Source organism: Xyrauchen texanus, chromosome 46 (assembly GCF_025860055.1).
Source record: "Xyrauchen texanus isolate HMW12.3.18 chromosome 46, RBS_HiC_50CHRs, whole genome shotgun sequence".
Classification (NCBI taxonomy): Eukaryota; Metazoa; Chordata; class Actinopteri; order Cypriniformes; family Catostomidae; genus Xyrauchen; species Xyrauchen texanus.
In genome coordinates, this window is record NC_068321.1 from 21,286,506 (window position 1) to 21,304,188 (window position 17,683).

The 17,683-nt window shown below is 38.0% G+C and overlaps 1 protein-coding gene across 3 annotated transcripts in view; it reads left to right on the forward strand.

Moving 5' to 3' along the window:
• lrrc4ca (leucine rich repeat containing 4C, genome duplicate a) overlaps positions 1-17,683 on the forward strand; it is an 83,806-nt gene that overhangs the window by 44,949 nt on the left and 21,174 nt on the right. For 2 of the 3 annotated variants that reach the window (XM_052119235.1, XM_052119236.1), the window contains exon 2: positions 8,026-8,098. The exons of the other annotated variant lie outside the window; for it this stretch is intronic. The gene's annotated coding sequence lies outside the window, so the exon portion shown is untranslated. The remainder of the gene's footprint in view (positions 1-8,025; positions 8,099-17,683) is intronic. 3 annotated transcript variants of the gene reach the window in all.

A 17,683-nucleotide genomic window follows, 5' to 3' on the forward strand; every position in this document is an offset into this window, starting at 1 on the left:
TCTTCCTTCTCCTTTCTGCATTTTTTTCCAGAGTGTCCTCGGGTCATTGATTTAAAGGCCATCTGCATTTATGGTTTTTTCATTGAGGGTGGTGCGGACTGACCCCGCGGCTTCAAGTCAGAAAAGAGTTACACCCTTGGGGACCTGTAGGATGGACCTAGCTGCAATGAAAACAAAGAGAGAAAAAATAAGGTAGATAAGTTAACAGAGCTGATCAAACAAGTTCACTGTGGTGCTATACTGGAAGCAGTGAAAATACTCAACATTTGCACTCGTATGATCGCTGTTGGTGTTTTAATCTCAGCAGAGCAGCAGTTTAAAGATAAAAGAGCTCCAAAGCAGAGTGCGTCAAAACCAGCCTGAGGAGCGTGAAGGAAAACATATTGCTTTGGTCAGGTTTAATGCTGCCGGTAGCAGCCAAAGGAAGTGGAAGTGTGTGGGCTGGAAAGGTAGATTGTGGGAAAGCAACTGAAACACTGTGCTTCAGAACTCTCTGCAAGATTTTTTTGATTCCTGGTAGATGGCAACATTCAGCTTCCAATCAGATATGTTGTTAAAAGTGTCATATCATGAGGAATCACATTTCCCTTGATCTTTTGTGTTTAAAGAAATCATCTATTGAATAATATTGTAACTTTACGAACACAAAGCTTCTTCCCAAGTGCAAAAACTGAAACTAACCTGCATAAATGACTCATCTTTGGATTTATGGTTTCAGAAACCTCGAAACAGTAACATATGACTGCCCACGTTTACATATCAATGACACACAGAAGTCATAAATGTACCACAAAAAAATACCTTTTATTCTAAATTATAACAGTGAGAAAACATTTTTATATTATAATGACCCTATTTTGGCTTTAACTGGGATGAATGAAAGCTGTTTGTCGCTATGATGTGGCATTTGCTACATGCGGTAATTGGACGGTGGCCCTTACGATGACAACGATAATGATGACTAAGTGTTCGCAGAACTTGGAAAAGAAATGAACTAGGGAAAGAAATAGAATAACATTAGTGTAGATGCTATTCAATTTAAAGCAGGTTTAAAGAATAAGAGAAGTGTTTTTGGTTCTTCCAGACCTAAATAAAGCAGCATAGCTATGAATTGAGGGATAAATTAGGTATATACTTGATTGAATAGATAATTCTTTAGTCTAGACTTAAACTGAGAGAGTGTGTCTGAGTTCTGACCTTGCTAGGAAGACTATTCAATAGTTTAGGAGCCAAATATGAAAATGATCTCCCTTCAATTGTGGATTTTGATATTTTCAGTATAGTTAACAGGCCGGAGTGTTGCGATCATGATGAGCGCAATGGATTATAGCGTGACAGAAAGTCACTGTGGACTGAAAGTCACTGAGGAGGGAGGGGCCGGGCTGTGAGGATACATTATACTGTTACAGTGGTGCCAAAACCTGGGAGGGAGGAGGGATCCTCTGTCTCTGTCTTATTCGCCATGGAAGCAGAGCTAGACCTTTCAAAGCTTTGTAAGTAATTAACAGAATTTAAAAATTAATAAGAAACTTAACAGGTAGCCAATGTAACGGCGATAAAATGTGATCATATTTCTTGGTTCTAGTTAGCACTCTCGCTGCTGCATTTTGAACCAACTGAAGTTTATTTATTAAACCTGTAGGACATCCACCAAGTAATGCATTACAATAATCTAGTTACATTACAACAAAAACGTCATCATTTTCAGATATCTCTATTTTCCATGTCCACAGTACAACGCAAAGACAGTGTTTTCAAATGTATCCACCTGGGAGAGCGTTTCTGAAAATATGTTTTGTCAAAAATGCCGTCTCAATGTGGACAGAAGGCCAAAATGTAGAGAAAAATATGTTTTCAAATGAAAACGTATTAGTGTGGACATTGCCTTAATGATATTATAATTTTAGTTTTTCATATCACATTTGCTTTTAAGGAAGTTAGCTTTTTATAACAAAACTTAATCTGTTTGGAGAACATTTGAATTGCTTTTAGTGCCTTATAGTGGACATTTAACCTCTGAACTGCTGTGAAACGTGTAATGAAGCATATACAGTATTTATACATGGTGTGTGTTCATATATATATATATATATATATATATATTACAAACAGGTCTTTGGATGATGCAGTCAACATGCTGTTCTGCAACATCTGAACAGACCAGAGACATATTCAAGAATCATTTTTGTGGAATTCATTTCGGCTTTCAACACCATCATCCCAGCTATTCTCTGGACTAAATTAAACCAACTATCTATTCCCACCTCTATCTGTCAGGTGATCACCAGCAGTTAGTGAGGCTGGGAAAATTCACTTCTATCAGGAAGACTCGCGGACTTGAGTGAAATTTAAGATGACATTTATTTTATGAATATATAACAGAAATGTAATATCTCTCTTTGGCGTAAGCCCCGTCTGGCGATCCGAAGAAGTTGAACTCGGAACCGTCATATCCTGCCGGAGATAGGAGGCAGGGGCAAGGAGATTACCCCAAAAGAGAAAAAGTAAAAGACTACCCCCAAAAGAGAAGATTCAGTCAGTTACAAACCAGGTCTCATGTTAGGCATTCATTCTGGAGAAGAGAAAAAAGAAATGTGAATATCTAGAATTGACACTTGCATGAAATACTCAATATCCCTTGCATGGTTGTGTAATACAGTGGTTTCTAACACTGGTCCTGGAGTACCCCCAACCCTGCATGTTTTGGATATCTCCCTTATCCAACACCTGATTCAACTCATCAGCTCATTAGTAGTAGTGTTAAATAAGGGAGACATCCAAAATGTGCAGTGTTTGGGGTACTCCAGGACCAGGGTTCGGAACCACTGGTGTAATACCTTGTGAAAGGATAAGCTGCGCTGTGCTTGCCTTGACTTATGGCATTTATGACAGAGGGGTATTGTTTTTGCCTTGATGAGTTAGATTTTTTCCTTGTCCTTGAGTTTGATTTTGCGAATGAATTGTGGACACATGGGTTTCGGATGCAGGTCCTTGCTGAAACTACAAATATGTGGAAAAAAAGGAAATGCACACACAGTTTCATAAAAATTGTTACAAATGGGCATGCCGTTAACAAAATGTCTTGGATGAAGGCTGCAGATAACATTTTTGGGCACATTTCAGACCAAGTGAGTGCTCGGTGCCCCCCAAAATGTCTGATTAGCAACTCTGTGTCAGAGATGGACCAGTTCATTTTTTGATTAAACTGGGAAATGTACATGGCAGATTTAGCTGAGAATGATTTATGATATTCGTAGAAGAGCGTACTGCCATATTGCTGATTGAAATTGGTGATCAATGTGAGGTAGCAGTCTAATTAATAAATGTAATTCTTCCCTGTGCTCAGGGAAAGCGCTGCAGAGAATATATCTATAAACACCAAACGCGATGACGAATTCTGAAAGGGAAGGCTGCGTTAAAATCTGGGATCTGAAGACTTGAGGGCCACTGACACATCCCCGCAGTCTACGATTCGAAGATCACATGCGGGGTAGGGAAGCAAAAGAGACGCTAAATGAACGTCTTTACCTTTGATGATTTGAGCTCTGAGCACTGGCAAGACCATTGCTGTAGCAGGTGAAACAAAACACCTACCTGACGTGTGAGTGGGGGAGGAGCTTGCCAGAGAGAAATTGGGAGCAGCGTGCATGTGGGAAGGGCTAGCTAAAATAGCTACAGGTTGAGGGGCGGTTTGTGCTGAAGCTGAAGAAATTGAAGGTTGAGAGGATTCGAGGAGTAAAAGTCTGGAATCTATGATTTTAACCGACTTGGCGATGGATCTCACAGCTTCGAGCACTGGGTCATGTATTCCGATTGACGTTGATGCTGTGGCTTCGCCTTAGGGAAGTTTCCGGCATGACTGTGATATGACTGGGGTTCCGGATTTATCAGCATGCTTACGGGGCGTAGTTTTTGAAGCAGGGGCAGAGAGTTGAGAAGATGGCTAAATCGTGAGGAAGGGAAGGTGCGGATCCCAGTATGTCAAGAGCAAGCTGATTCACCTGAGGCATAGAGAGATCGAGGTTGATGCAGCAAGCATTTCTAAAATCCTTCCCAGGGGGCAGCGATCCCTTTGAGACTCCTGTGAATGCAGATGCTCGCTGCGCCAAGGAGCTGTTTGATCCTGAATGTGAGGTAAGGCGTATGGGATCAAATCCATATCCTGAGTGGTTATTGACTCGTCGTGGAGCCTAACCAAGTCTTCGATGGACATAGAAGCTGTTAATGTTTGCCGTGTTAGCACACTGAAACTGCAATGTGATAGATTATGAGCAGACTTATCGTCAGACCGTCAATGACTACATGGAGTTACCTAGCTAGCGATGTGATGATGTACAGCTGCTAGTCTTCCCGCTATAACTACACTGCACTTACTTTCCAGCACCTGTATGATCAGCACTGGTGCCCGCCAGGTATGTGTGCTTTCCCCCCTACTCTTCTCCCTGTACAAAAATGCCTGGACCCTTCTGTCAAGCTCCTAAAGTTTGCAAATGACACTACTGTCATCAGCCTCATCCAGGATGCTTACAGAATAGAGGTTGAATAGCTGGCTGTCTGGTGCAGTCAAAAAAACCTGGAATTGAGCATGCTCAAAAGTGGAGATGATTGTGGACTTCAGGAGGAACACCCCAACATTCAATCATTCAGGTTCCTGGGCTCTACCATCTCAAAGGGCCTGAAGTGGGAGATCAACATGGTTGTATTTCCTTCACCAGTTGAGGAAGTTCAACCTGCCACAGGCTTTTCTGATACAGTTCTACTCAGCAGCCATTGAGCCTATCCTCTACACCTCCAGAACTGTCTGGTTTGGTTCAGCTACAAAATTGGATATCAGAAGACTACAAAGGACAGTTTGGACTGCTGAGTGGATTATTGGTTACCCCCTGCCCTCCTTTCAAGAACTGTACACATCCAGAGTGAGGAAAATGGCTGTAAAAATCACTCTGGACCCCACTCACCCAGCCCACTACATTTTTGAACTGATACCTTCTTGCCGGCATTACAGAGCACTGAGCACCAGAACCGTCAGGCACAAGAACAGCTTTTTTCCCTCATGCCATCCATCTAATGAACAGTTAAAACTGTGCAATAATTATGTGCAAGAAACAGCTTAGTCTATTTATATTTATCCAACACATCCTTCCTCCTCTGCATTACTTTCCCTTGCACTATCTGTTTATAACCGATTTGTATTTGTATATACGTGTATATACATAGATATATATATATATATATATATATATATATATATATATATATATATATATATATATATATACAGTTTTTGTCTTATTGTGTATTTCTATATATACTTATATTTTCTATGTATATTCATTTTATTTGTATTCATCTTTTAATTTTAATTCTATTGATCTCTGTCTCTGTCTTGTTATTGTAATGTTTGTCTCACAAGATTTTTTTTGCATATTTGGCAATAAAGCTCATTCTGATTCTAATATACTATATATATGTGTGTGTGTGTGTGTGTGTGTGCAAACTCAAGTGCATTTTCTTTTTCAGCTTCAGTTTGAGTTTAGTCGAACTCACACCACCGCTGGGTTTAATAAAAATATGTAATCGTTCACTTGGAGTGGTTACATGTGATGAAAATTACACACATTTTAAAGCACAGAAATCACCACCTTATGCAAACTGTAATTTGTTTTAGTAAAACCATTGATTTAACTGAATAGACAAAAATTGGAATTGACTAAATTTGGTAGAGTATTCTCTGCATGTCCAAAAATATCTCTTTGCAAACTGTAGAGAAAATCCCATCATCGACTTACCAAAGCCACTGAGACACGAGAAATGTGAGGATCAGAAATATTTCTGCTTAAGCAACAGTGGCACCTTCGTCAACTCCTGTGTTCAGAAAACTGTGCCTAGCCAGTCAGTTTTAAGACAGTACGTAGTGTTATCTGATACTAATTTATACAATAGGTGCCTACATTATAATGTTCATAAATATGTTGCTTCTGCTGTAAAAATGTAAAGAATAGTTTCAAGTTTTATTGTCATTCCAGCCAATTTACCGTGGAATGAAATGGCGATTTACCTGGTCTGCAGTGCACGATTACAGACAAAACAAGGCACACTTCACAAACATAATAAACAATAAACAAGAGCATTTTTTTCTCCAGTTTTCATCAGAGCCGGTTCAGCCGCTACGTGCGTGCACACCGCCATCACTCATCATCAATAATTAACCCCAAAAAGTTTACACCAAAAACTAAATGTTGTCATTATTTACTCATCCTTATGTCACCTTGTATGCATGAATCTTTACAAAGCTCTATCCGTACGACTTTTACAAAGTGCCCGCGTGTGTCAAGCTCCAAAAAGGACAAAAAACACCAATTATGCTCCATGAGAATAGACATGATGATGAATGTGAATGGGGATAGATGATATCGGTCTCTGTGACCTGCACGCTGTATTCCACGTCTTCTAAAGCTATGTGAGGAAAATATATTATTTTTGTTTATTTGTGTATTACAAGAAAAATTTAGTAATATATTCATACAAATAAATGCCATATCACATTGACTATCTGTGCTACAATGAACTATCAACAATGGTGAATTATCAGTATTTTATATGCATGTACACATATGTAATATTCATGTTACTTCTTACTCAATGTGGCACTAATGTTTCAGCGATTGCCTTGAATCAACATCAAAGTAAACTTGTAACAAGTACAACACATGAAGACTATTGTCATTTGGGTGTTGTACTAAAAGACTGTAAGTTGTGCATCTATTTAGACTCAACAAGTGCCTGGGAAAATACACATAATATACACATAAGCTACACATAAGTTACACATACATGACACGTGTGTAGATTATGTGTTATTTGTAGCTGAATATGTGTTTGACAGCCAGTTGCATCTCATGACATTTCAGTGTGAAAGTAATTAATCCTGTTCTTGTTTTGTTGCATTATCTCTTTCATTTTATGAAAAATCTAAATATATCAAAATATAATTTATTGTTTTGAAAATATTTTAGAAATGTTACACTATCTGGGAATTTTGTACATACGGGTCTATAAAGACATGAATATGTAAGAGTGTTTGGGGAAAATGACCATGCATTTAAGGGTTAAACTGTTTATGACTTTACCCTGAAAAAGGAAACATTTTAAGGGATAGTTCATCCAAAATGTTTAATTCTCTCATCTTTTACTCACCCTAATGCCATCCCAAATGTGTGGCTTTCTTTCTTCTGCAGTACACAAACAAAGATTTTAAGAAGAATATTTTTTTCATAAATCTCCACATTACTTTCACTTTCAAAATTTGAAAGAATATGAAAGTGGAGATTTACAAAAAAGGACTCAATTATTGCTCTGTTTCTCACAAACACCTATCATATCACTTCTGAAGACATGGATTTTACCACTGGAGTCTTGTGGATTACTTTTATGTGGTCTTTATGTGATTTTTGGAGCTTCAAAGGTCTGGCCACCATCCACTTGCATTGTATGGACCTACAGAGCTGAGAATTTCTTCTAAAATGTTTGTTTGTGTTCAGCAGAAGAAAAAGTCATACACATCTGTGAGTAAATGATGAGAGAGATTTTTGGGTGATCTGTCCCTTTAAGGAGTTAACGTGACTACACATGTTGGCTTATTTAGTACAATCGGTCTAAGAATGTGCATGCAAACCAGCTGGTGTAGAAACGTTAAATTCTATATTCTTCAAAAATGTCTACTTTAGTGTTCCACTGAAAAATTTACAGCATACAGGTTTTAAACTACAAGAAGATGAGCAAAAAATTTAAGGCTTCACATTTGTTGGGTGAACTATTCCTTTAACCAGTTGAACACAGTGAGGTTGGCTTCCAGTGCCACTTTCATTCATTTTTAACAAAGGCTTTGTTTAAGTCTTCTTGCATTTCCAAAGCCCTCTTTAGAGTTAACATTACCAGATTTGGAGACTCGAAACAAGCAGCATCCAATTGGTTTGTAATTGTAACGTAACTATCATTCTTATTTCTTCTCTTTTGTGTGCGCAGGGCGAAGACTGCCTGTGAAACCGAGCGTGAAGATGTCCAGAAACTGCTGGCACTACGGTGGAAGACTTGGCAGGTGAGTGTACAGGAACAGGTTGTGAGGAACACACTTTGGCTGATTTGAGATCAGGCACCGTGCCCTGTCTGAAGACTGAATTTGATGTGGTGTACACAAGCAGAAATGGCAACAACAGTCTCATTGGAGGCAAAGACAGATTAGAACAAACAGGACTGTATTACAATTAGTCCATATGTCTGCCTTCTATTTTTTTTTATGTCTTGCATGTTCGCTTGGACGATTGGGACAAACCTTTATTTAATTAAACCTCAAGCTATTCAGTGAATGCTATAGTTGAACAGCTGAATATGCAAAACATAGAGTTAATATATGTAAAATTTTTGGACACGGCAGGGCATTCTGTTCAGTATGCGTAATCAAAGCTGAATAATTAAGACCTAAAACTGCTGACCGTTCTTCAGTGTCATTTCTCCAATGCATCTCAAATACAATTTTGTGAACAAAATGAAAATGTGTTAAAAAGAAAATAAATACAACATTAAAGTGATAGTTCACCACCAAAATTTAAATTCTGTCATCATTTACTAACCCTCATGTAGTTCCAAACCAGTATGACTTTCTCTCTTCCATGGAACACACAAAGGTTTTAGGCAGGATGTTAGCCTGTCACATTCATATTCATTGCATAATTTTTCATACAATAAAAGTGAATAGCGACTGAAACTATCGGAAATTTTTGTTCCACACAAAAGAAAAGTCTTACATGTTTGGAACAACCAAATGGAGGAAATGAACTTTTTAATTTTTCGGTGAACTGACCCTCTAAGTAATGTTAAATCGTAGTTTAACCTTAACCAAAGCTAAAGTTAAAAAGCTGACATTTAAATAAATGGTTAATTGTAAAATTGTATATATTAGATTAGATTCAACCTTATTGTCATTGTGTAGAGTGCAGTACAAAGGCCAGTGAAATGCAGTTTTATACATATATATATATATAATACTGTAATCATTAATCTCCCTGTATCTTTCATTTGTTTAATTTTATTACATTTTATATATGTATTTATTTATTTATATATTTTTGATGGGAGCAAGATGAATTATTGGTCTGTCGCAAACTTTCCCTGGCAGCGCCATTCCCCTGAGAAGGGAGCCTGGGTCCGCTGATTTTAAAAAGATAACGAGTTGAAGTGATAGATTTATGTTTTTTTTTCCTGCAATATGTGGCCTTTCCCTGTGTCCCGCAGGAGGCGGTAACTGTATAAATAACAGATGGTGACATTGGAAGGCAACTGCTCGCTTACCTTAGTTGTCTCAGCCTTTTCTATCACTTTGTTGAATTAAGCACAACAACGATTAGGGCCAAAACATCCCAAACATCAAACAGATGACCTTCCTCAAAGACCATTTTGACTCATACATACTGGCATTTGATCAGCACAAGTTATATTGAAGGAATTATTGTGTGTTTTAGTGGCAGAAGCATTGGTTGGACACATTGGTGGTCAAAAGTTATGAATAATGTACAGATTTCGCTCTTATGTAAAGAAATTGGTACTTTTATTCACCAAATTGGCATTCAGCTGATCACAATGTATAGTCAGCACATTAATAATGATAAAAATTACTACACTTACTATCACCCTACACTTTCTGTAGCACTTGACATATATGTGGCTGTCTTGTCGGGCACTTCTCACACACCTCACAGTCTAGCTGATCCCACAAAAGATCAATGGGGTTAAGATCCATAACACTCTTTTCCAATTATCTGTTGTCCAATGTCGGTGTTTCTTTGCCTACGCTAGCCTTTTCTTTTTTCTTTTTTATTTCAAAAGTGGCTTTTTCTTTAAAATTCTTCTCATAAGTCCTGCACCCCTGAGTCTTCTCTTTACTGTTGTACATGAAACTGGTGTTGAGCGGGTAGAATTCAATGAAGCTGTCAGCTGAGGCCAGTTTTCCTTTGAAGACTGTAGTGTTTGTACACCTTTGTATGACATCTTCTGTTTTTTTTTGTTTTTTTTGGCATTTTCAAGAATTGTATAGCCTTCATTCCTCAAAACAATGATTGACTGATGAGTTTCTAGAGAAAGCTGTTTCTATTTGCCATTTTTGACCTAATATTGACCTTAAGACCATAGTCTATTGCGTACTCAACTTCAACTCAAAAACAAACACAATGTTAAGCTTCATTTAATGAACCAAATAGCTTTCAACTGTGTTTGATACAATGGCAAGTGATTTTCTAGTACCAAATTAGCAATTTAGTATGATTACTGTAGGATAAGGTGTTGGAGTGTTGGCTGCTGGGAATGTGGCCTTTCTACAATAGATTTGATTTCAAATAGTGATGGTGCTGTTTTTTACATCTGTACTGTCCTGACTATACTTTGTGATCAGTTGAATGCCACTTTGGTGAATTAAAGTACCAATTGTCTTCTGAAACAGCAAAATCTGTAAAAAGTTCTAACCTATTGGAGTACAGTGTACATCAGTTTTCCTAAGGATTTTTTTAGGTGATGAAAGTGGAACTGGACATATACTGTAGGCCTAAAGTAAAACATGAGATGCAAATTTAAGCTGTTTACTTTCTTAAAGGAATAATTCACCCAAAAAAGAAATTTATGTCATTGTTTATTCACCCACATGTTGTTAGCTTAATGGCTTTCGTTAATTTGTGAAAATAAAAGGAAGTTAATTTGCCAATTGTTTGCATACTTTTAACTATAACAATTCAAGACACGTTGCAGCAAGTTTTACATAAATGACAATCGGTGACGATACACACAAAAACTAATGATTTGATGTAATTGACATCAAACCTCAAGCAAAACGTATTGACGTGTCACATGTATACTAATAAGATTTGAGAGCTTCAGTGGTGGGGAAGATTTCAGTCAGTATTAAATGAAACTTCAGTCTGTTCATCACACAAAACTATTGTATGGATATCAAAAAACTCTGTTTAAAGTGCACAAGACAAAAGTACTACTTTTTCTGAAACTTTTTTTTTTTAATTTATGGTCCCTTTTTACTTTAATAGGAGTGGAAAAGACCAGCCAGATTATTCTGCAAAACATCATCTCATGTTCTACGGCTTAAAAAGTCCCACATTATTTCCAAGTTGGAAATACATAAAGTGAAAACTGATTTCAACTGACATCAGGGTAGAAAGCGCAGAATTACAGTAAGCACTGGATGCTGGGTTTAATGCTGGGAGCACGGCGTCTGTCTGCACCTGGAGCTAAATTATCTGTGATTAATTCAACAAATGTAGTGTAACGTGACAGTGGCTTGTCTTTGCGCTCCTGTGGGGATTTCACCTGCATCTATTGCTTCCATAAATTCTAACTGCTAGATTTAACAATTTCTCTCTCCTTCTCAACATGCTGAACAGTATTGTTCAAATAAATTTTGGAGAGAGCTGTCCTGGGGCAAACAAATACGACAATATACTTTAAGACGTAGCTTTGTCCAGGCATTTATTATATATTAAATCTGGTTTCAAATAACATTTTCACCATGTTATTGTTGTTTTTCTTTTGATTGATTGACAAAGATACATCTTATTTTGGAAGTATTTATATATATATATATTAGGGCTGTTGTTTTAACACGTTAATTCAGTGTGATCCATTGTATTAAAAATAACGCGTTAAAACAGTTAACGCAATTATTCGCAATGCCCCGGACCGTAATAAGGAAGATTCCTGAGAAATGCAAGATTGTAGTACCACCAGAGGGCAGTAAGTGAAACTTCAGCTTGTTGGCAACGTGTGGTTTATACGGTAAAGAAAACAACACTTCAGTAGGCAGCACAACATTAATCATTTATAAGACAATACAAATGCGGCTTTAGAATACAATGTATTGTTTACTATCATATTATTGATCATAAGTCAATCATTGGCTTACAGTTCACAGCAATCCATTTCACAAGTGAATTTGTCAAACAGTTGGAGATTTATGATGAGGGCTTGTTTAAGAGCCCGTCAATTTACACCTGCCTCAGACATGCTTGTGTAGCGTTTCGGGTGCGTTGCGTCATAAACATACAATCTTTAGGTCACTGTATCAAGTTAAATATAGTTTAATACTTAGAACACATCTTGAGATCTATTAGTTTGGATTTGCACTCCATCAAGTGTTTTGAACACAAGAACGTAACGCATGTTTGTGTTGTTCTGCCTACTGAAGTGTTGTTTTCTTCACTGTATAAACTGTACATTGCCCATACATCTGAAGTTTCACTTACTGCCCTCTGGAGTAAACAGGTGGTACTACAAGCTTGCATTTCTCAGGAATCTTCCATATCATTGCGGGCATTGAGATTAATTGCATTTATTTTTTTAATGCATTATTTTTAGTCAAATTAATCACACTGAATTAATGCGTTAAATTGTTAGTCCTAATATATATATATATATATATATATATATATATATATATATATATATACACTCACCTAAAGGATTATTAGGAACACCATAATAATACTGTGTTTGACCCACTTTAGCCTTCAGAACTGCCTTAATTCTACGTGGCATTGATTCAACAAGGTGCTGAAAGCATTCTTTAGAAATGTTGGCCCATATTGATAGGATAGCATCTTGCAGTTGATGGAGATTTGTGGGATGCACATCCAGGGCACGAAGCTCCCGTTCCACCACATCCCAAAGATGCTCTATTGGGTTGAGATCTGGTGACTGTGGGGGCCATTTTAGTACAGTGAACTCATTGTCATGTTCAAGAAACCAATTTGAAATGATTCGAGCTTTGTGACATGGTGCATTATCCTGCTGGAAGTAGCCATCAGAGGATGGGTACATGGTGGCCATAAAGGGATGGACATGGTCAGAAACAATGCTCAGGTAGGCCGTGGCATTTAAACGATGCCCAATTGGCACTAAGGGGCCTAAAGTGTGCCAAGAAAACATCCCCCACACCATTACACCACCACCACCAGCCTGCACAGTGGTAACAAGGCATGATGGATCCATGTTCTCATTCTGTTTACGCCAAATTCTGACTCTACCATCTGAATGTCTCAACAGAAATCGAGACTCATCAGACCAGGCAACATTTTTCCAGTCTTCAACTGTCCAATTTTGGTGAGCTCTTGCAAATTGTAGCCTCTTTTTCTTATTTGTAGTGAAGATGAGTGGTACCCGGTGGGGTCTTCTGCTGTTGTAGCCCATGCGCCTCAAGGTTGTGCGTGTTGTGGCTTCACAAATGCTTTGCTGTATACCTCGGTTGTAACGAGTGGTTATTTCAGGCAAAGTTGCTCTTCTATCAGCTTGAATCAGTCGGCCCATTCTCCTCTGACCTCTAGCATCAACAAGGCATTTTCAGCCCACAGGACTGCCGCATACTGGATGTTTTTCCTTTTCACACCATTCTTTGTAAACCCTAGAAATGGTTGTGCGTGAAAATCCCAGTAACTGAGCAGATTGTGAAATACTCAGACCGGCCCGTCTGGCACCAACAACCATGCCATGCTCAAAATTGCTTAAATCACCTTTCTTTCCCATTCTGACATTCAGTTTGGAGTTCAGGAGATTGTCTTGACCAGGACCACACCCCTAAATGCATTGAAGCAACTGCCATGTGATTGGTTGATTAGATAATTGCATTAATGAGAAATTGAACAGGTGTTCCTAATAATCCTTTAGGTGAGTGTATATATGTGTGTATATATATATATATATATATGGGCTCTTAAAATAAATATATTAATATTTAAAGATAACTTATTTCATCATTATATATTGAATTATTGCTATATGAGGGGCTTTCTCAGCAAATATTGTATTTGTGGTTAAATGTGATTAATTAATTATGACACCATGTAATTAATTTGATTAAAAAAAAAATATCGATTGACTGCCCTAATATACTGTATATAATGTCAATAACTACATCAAAATCCAATGGGAAATGTACTTTATATGTTATTTATTGGCATATTTATTTATTTATTGAAATAATATTGACATACTGTAAATGAATAATGAATTAATTAAAATGTTACTCTTGATCCTTTTTATTCACTTTATTTCACTACCTTGCATCTGTTTTGGCTCCAACGGATGTATGGTTACATGATGGTTCCTCTGTTTGAAAATAAAAAGCACCCATTTTAAGCCATTTCAGAGTAGATACAGTTGAATCATAAGTTTACATACATTTAAAATTAAATTTATTAATTTGGCAAACACTTTTGTCCAATGCGACTTACAAAAGAGGAATACATTGTTAGCGAATCATCTTAAGGAGACAGTGCTATGAAAAGTTTTACTGTTTTGGTGTTTTAGTGTTTAGGTGCCACTGTGTTGGTACAACAAGGCCCCATTCCTAAGCCGAACGCAGGCTTCTGGTGGGAATGTAGCTCTGCAGAAATTACTTTAGGTATTCTGGAGCAGGCCTTAGCCAAATACATTTAAACAAATGTTTTCACAATTCTGACATTTAATCATAGAAAACATTCCCTGTCTTAGGTCAGTTTGGATCACTACTTTATTTTAAGAATGTGAAATGTCAGAATAATAGTAGAGAGAATTATTTATTTCAGCTTTTAGTTCTTTCATCGCATTCCCAGTGGGTCACAAGTTTACATACACTTTCTTAGTATTTGGTAGCATTTAAATTGTTTAACTTGGGTCAAAGGTTTTTGGTAGCCTTCCTAAAGCTTCTCAAAATACTTTGCTGGAATTTTGGCCCATTCCTCCAGACAGAACTGGAGTGTTCGTGGTGTAGTGGGCTAAAGCACATAGCTGTTAATCAGAAGGTTTATGGTTCGATCCCCACAGCCACCATCATTGTGTCCTTGAGCAAGGCACTTAACTCCAGGGTGCTCTGGGGGAATTGTCCCTTTGGATAATAGCGTCTGCCAAATGCATAAATGTAGAACTGGTTTAACTGAGTCAGGTTTGTAGGCCTCCTTGCTCGTGCACACTTTTTCAGTTCTAACCACAAAAATCAGAATGAGGTCAGGGCTTTGTGATGGCCACTCCAATAACTTGACTTTGTTGTCCTCAAATTTGGAGGTATGCTTGGGGTCATTGTCAATTTGGAAGACATATTTGCAACCGAGTTTCAACTTCTTGGCTGATGTCCTAAGATGTTGCTTCAATATATCCACATCATTTTCCTTCCTCATAATGCCATCTATTTTTTTAAGTGCATCAGTACCTCCTGCAGCAAAGCACCTCCACAACATGATGCTGCCACCCCCATGCTTCACGGTTGGGATGGCGTTCTTCGGCTTGCAAGCCTCACCCTTTTTCCTCCAAATTTAACGGTGGTCATTTTGGCCAAACAGTTCAATTTTTGTTTCATCAGACCAGAGGTAATTTCTCCAGAATTTAAGATCTTTGTCCCCATGTGCACTTGCAAACTGTAGGCTGGCATTTTTATGGCGGTTTTTGAGCAGTGGCTTCTTCCTTGCTGAGCAGCATTTCAGGACATGATGATATAGGACTCGTTTTACTGTTGATATAGATACTTGTCTACCTGTTTCCCCCAGCATCTTCACAAGGTCCTTTGTTGTTGTTCTGGGATTGAGTTGTACTTTTCGTACCAAAATATGTTCACCTCTAGGAGACAAAATGTGTCTCCTTCCTGAGTGGTTTGATGGTTGCGTGTTCCCATGCTGTTTATACTTGTGTACTATTGTTTGTCCTGATTAATGTGGTACCTTCAGGTGTTTGGAAATTGCTTTCAAGGATGAACTAGACTTGTGGAGGTCCACAAGTCTTGTTGGTCAATTTCTATTGATTTTCCCACAATGTCAAGCAAAGAGGCACAGATTTTGAAGCTAGCCCTTAAAATACATCCACAGGCACCCCTGTGCACACCTTCAGTAAACCTCCAATCAGAAGCTAATTGTCTAAAGACTTGACATAATTTTCTGGAATTTACCAATCTGTTTAAAGGTACAGTTAACTTAGTGAATGTAAACATCTGACCCACTGGAATTGTGATACAGTCAATTAAAAGTGAAACAGTCTGTCTGTAAACAATTGTTGGAAAAATTATTTGTGTCACGCACAAAGTAGATGTCCTAAACAATTTGCCAAAGATATAGTTTGCTAATATTAAATCTGTGGAGTGGTAAATGTTTTTTTTAATGAATTCAACCTAAGAGTATTTAAACATCTGACTTCTGCTGTACATATATATCAAAATATCAAGCTGTCGTCAAAAGGTGGAAACATTTTGAGATCTAATTAGTTTAGCTATATCACCTAGTCCTCCTTCTAGGAAACGATGATGGGAGCCAACAGCATTTGCCTTTTTCCTCCAAGTGAATTACCATAAGTGCCGTCCAGGCGACTTTCTTGATGAGCTCTGACTGTCTACTGCTGTGCCTTGCAATACACCACAGAAGTGCCCTTTATCTCAAAGCCATGTGCTTGCGATTGGCCACTGTCCTTGGTGCTGAACAGATGTATCTGTGAATGGAACTGCAGTTCTGATTGCAGAAATCGAGTTCACCAGAGGTTAAACATCAGCAATCACCAATCATTTCCCAAATATATTTTTCCTTTTTTGTTTGGAAGATAATTTCAATGGTGCTTGCATGTACAAAACTTACCAAAGTCATTGCTATATGGTTGCAAAGGTATTATGAATGCATGCTAATGTGTTGCTACTGTATGTGGTTGCTAGGGTGTTCTAGGTGGTTGCTAGGTAGTTACTTACTGACATAAGTCAAGTACCCAAACACACACACACACACACACAGAGAGAGTACATCATGTAATTCTCTAAACATTGATTGTAAGAGTGGATCTTCTACATCTCCTCAGCGCTGTCATCCCACAACCCTTTCCTCCCCTCCAGGCACACCTGATCAATACAGCGTCTGTGTGTCAGAAACAATTTTGCTTAATTACACAAATAAATCAAACCAGGTGGCAGTGAGGCAGTTGATAACATCACAAATGTATGTGTGGAGATTATTTAATAATAATAATTAATTAATTAATTAAAAATGGAGAGAGAAGAGACTGTGTGGGATGCTGTATCCCTTGATGTAATCCTTTTGACTTCACCATACCTTTTTACTGTGAGGAATGAACTGATAGCTGCAGAGGAGGGGTTTTCAAGATTTCCACTGAATAATGACTTAAAGGGAAATTTAACACAAAATTTAATAATTTAGTAATTATTTATTAACCCCCATGCTGGTCCAAACCTGTCTTCTCGCCTGGAACACAAAAGGACATGTCAGGCAAAATGACAGTCTCAGTCACCATTTACTTTCATTGTATGGCACAAATGATGCAATGAAAGTGAATGGTGACTGAGACTAACATACAGCATAACATATTTTGCGTTCCACAGAAGAAAGTCCATTTGTACATCATGAGTAAATGATGATGGAATTTCCATTTCCGAGATGATAACTGGACGCCAAGAAACAAGCAACGTAGTGTGGTCATGTGATCTAACTAGCTGAGCCTCCATTTGGAAATATAAGTGCGAGCTTGCATAAGTTTCAGGGCCAATGGTCTAAAGCATGTTCTGGGTGCGACAGCAGAGTATGAAGAGGCCAATCGGAATTTGCACGCCTCATTTGTCTGGAGAATGTGGCGCCTCAGTCATGCCTTGCACCGCACACCCACTCACCCATCA